General features: G+C 36.5%; 1 non-coding gene across 1 annotated transcript; it reads right to left on the bottom strand.

Annotated features, from left to right (window-relative positions):
• Positions 1 to 1,441: 1,441 nt before the first annotated feature.
• LOC132504523 (U6 spliceosomal RNA) lies at positions 1,442 to 1,547 on the bottom strand. The gene has a single exon (XR_009534927.1). It is a non-coding gene; the product is annotated as a U6 spliceosomal RNA (small nuclear RNA).
• Between the last annotated feature and the right edge of the window lie 1,923 nt (positions 1,548 to 3,470).

The raw sequence follows: 3,470 nt of genomic DNA, 5'->3' as shown, positions 1-3,470 counted from the left end.
TACAGAAGTGAATTATAAATCATTGAAAAAATAGGTATAATGAGTACATACCTATAATAAATATAGAAATAACTGAGACAAATAGGGAGGGTTCCTGCTTAAAATGGAATACCAAGTGCTACATGGTAAATGGAGAGGGAATGCTAGAATTGGAAAATAACCATTTTGCAACCATGATAGTAAGGATCAGTTCAGCAGAAATCATCAATGGATGCTGAATCCAGAAGGAAATTTTGATGAGGAGCAAAATATTTGCATGGACATAAAGTGTATCCCTCAGTATCCCTTGGTATCCATGAGGGTTTTGTTCCAGGACCCCCGTGGATACCAAAATCTACAAATGTTCAAGTCTCTTATATAAAAGGGTGTAGTATTTGCATATAACTTAGACACATCCTCCCACATACTTTAAATCATCTCTAGGTTATTTATAATACCCAGTGCAATATAATGCTCTGTAAATAATTGGCAGTACACTGCACATTCAAGTTTTGACTTTTGGAAATCTCTGGAAATGTTTTCCGAATACAGTAAGTCCCCTACATACCCCTACATATGAACCTTCAAGCTGCGAACTTTCAAAGATGCAAATGTGCTTTCACACGTCCAGTCACGTGAAGTTAGTTCACGTGTCTGGCGTACATTGTCATGTGCATGCATCCCCTACAAGTTGTTGTGCAGCTTGCCCTCCATCTCCTGTTGCTGACGATCCTTCAGCTCTACCACGTCCCACCTCCTCTCCCTCCTCCAGTCAGTAGCTCTTCTTGCCTGTTCACTCGATGCCAGCCCCTGGATGCCAGCTGTTGTGCTGTACTACTGTCCTTTTCAAGGGACTGTGCTGTAAGATTAAACATGTTTTCTTTATTTTTTGTGTTTGTTTGTTTTTTATGTATTATTTGTGTGGAACATATTATAAACCTATTACAGTACAGTACTATATAGCCAATGGTGTTAGTTGGGTACCTAGGCTAACTTTGTTGGACTTAATGAACAAATTGGACTTACGAATGCGCTCTCCCAATGGCAATCACTGGTATGTAGGGGACTTACTGTATTTTCGGTCTGAGGTTGATTAAGGATGTGGAACCCATGAATATGGAAGGCCAACTGTATATGAGAGACAGAATGATGAAGCAAACGGATGAAATGTTAATAGCAGGTGAATCTGGGTAAACAGTATTCTTGCTAATACCCTTGCTCATACAACCTTTCCATGCTTGAAATAGTTTCCAAATAAAAAGTTTAAAAATTGAAGGAAAAAAACCCTGAAAGTAGCCTTCCACCTCAAACTCCTCTTCCCAGGAGTAGGTCAATGTTAACAATTTTGCATGTATATTTCTAGATCCACTTCTGTGTATTTTTTATTGTGGTAAAATATACATAGCATAAAATTTACTGTGTTAACCATTTTTAAGTGTATATAGTTCAGTGCATTAAGTGAAAAAAAGTGGAATGCTTCTGGATTTATGTGTCATCCTTGTGCAGGGACCATGCCAATCTTCTCTGTGTGGTTCCAATTTTAGTCCACGTGCTGCCGAAGCAAGCGCTCTAGGCATTTTATTTTATTTTATTTTATTTTAATTTTTTTGCGGTACGCGGGCCCCTCACTGTTGTGGCCTCTCCCGTTGCGGAGCACAGGCTCCGGACGCGCAGGCTCAGCGGCCATGGCTCACGGGCCCAGCCGCTCCGCGGCATGTGGGATCTTCCCGGACCGGGGCGAACTTGTGTCCCCTGCATCGGCAGGCGGACTCTCAACCACTGCGCCACCAGCGAAGCCTCTAGGCATTTTTAAACGCGCATGTTCCAACATTATAAATGTAATCATACTGTACAAAGGAAGAAAAAGAAAAAAATGAAGGTGAAAGGTAAACATTTCCTGGTAAAACAAAAAATTTGTGACTAGCAGAACTGCAGGAATGTTAAAGGAACTCTTCAGGCAGAAGGAAAATGATAACAGTTGGAAATTTTAATCCACATAAAGGAATAAATAACGCCAGAAATGGTAAATATGTGGGTAAATACAAAAACGTTCTTTCACCTACTTAATCTCTTTAAAAGATATTTGACTATTTAAAGCAAACATAATAAAGTGTGTGGGGTTTATAATATATGTAGAAGCAAAATGTGTGACAACAAATACAGAGGACAAGAGGAGGAAAATAGAAGTATCCTTTTGTAAGGTTCTTACGTGTCACGTGAAATGATAAAATATTATTTAAAGGTAGACTATGATTACTTATGATCAGTCGAATAACCCTAGAGCAACCACTAAAAAAATGTTTAAAGGAGGTATAGCTAGTCAGCCAATAGTGGTGATAAAATGGAATCATAAAAGATTAGATTACTACAAATGAATAGAAATGAAGGGAAAAGAGAACAAAGAATAGATTGGGATCCATTGAAAACAAGTGCCCAAATGGTAAATTTAAACCCAGTCACATCAATAATTACATTGAATGTAAACTGTCTAAACACTCCATTATTACACAGATCAAATCATTATGTTGTACACCTAAAACTAATACAATATTATATATCAAGTATAATGCAATTCTTTTAAAAAAGCGCTCCATTAAAAGACAGAGATTGTCAGATTGGATAAGGAAAAGCAATACTCAACTATATGCTGTCTGTAAGAGACTGACTTTAAATATAAAGACGTGAGCAGGTTAAAAACAAAAGGGTAATTTTTAAGTTATCTAAAAAGTTTATAAAAAAAGAGTAAAAAGATAAATATATGCCACACAAGCTCTATGCAAAAGAAAGGGAATTGACTATATTAGTATTAGACAAAACAGATTTTAGATCAAGGGATCATAATAATAAGGGGATTAATTCATCAAGAAGACAACAATGCTAACAGGGCTTCAAAATACATGAAGCAAACTGATAGAAGTAGAAGAAGAAATAGACAAAATTATTATTGTAGATTTCAATGCTTCTCTCTCGATAATTATTAAAATATGTGGGCCAAAATATCAGTAAAGATACAAACAACTTGAATAACATATCAACCAAATTAAATTAATGGGCACTTATAAAACATTCCATCTAACAACAGCAGAATAAACATTATTTTCCAGTGTACATGGAACATTTACTAAGATAGACCATATTAGGGGCCATGAAACAAGGCTCCAATAAATTTTAAAGGATTGAAATCATTTATGCCATATTCTTTGACCACAATGAAATTAATTAGAAATCAGTAATACAGCCGCATAGCACAGGGAGATCAGCTCAGTGCTTTGTGACCACCTAGAGGAGTGGAATAGGGAGGGTGGGAGGGAGACGCAAGAGGGAGGAGATATGGCGATATATGTATATGTATAGCTGATTCACTTTGTTATACAGCAGAAACTGATACACCATTGTAAAGCAATTATACTCCAATAAAGATGTTAAAAAAAAAAGAAATCAATAATAGAAAGATATCTGGAAACACTCCTGTTTGGAAATTAAACAACATA

The sequence above is a fragment of the Lagenorhynchus albirostris genome, chromosome 1 (assembly GCF_949774975.1).
Source record: "Lagenorhynchus albirostris chromosome 1, mLagAlb1.1, whole genome shotgun sequence".
NCBI lineage: Eukaryota > Metazoa > Chordata > Mammalia > Artiodactyla > Delphinidae > Lagenorhynchus > Lagenorhynchus albirostris.
This window is presented reverse-complemented; position numbering and strand designations above follow the sequence as displayed.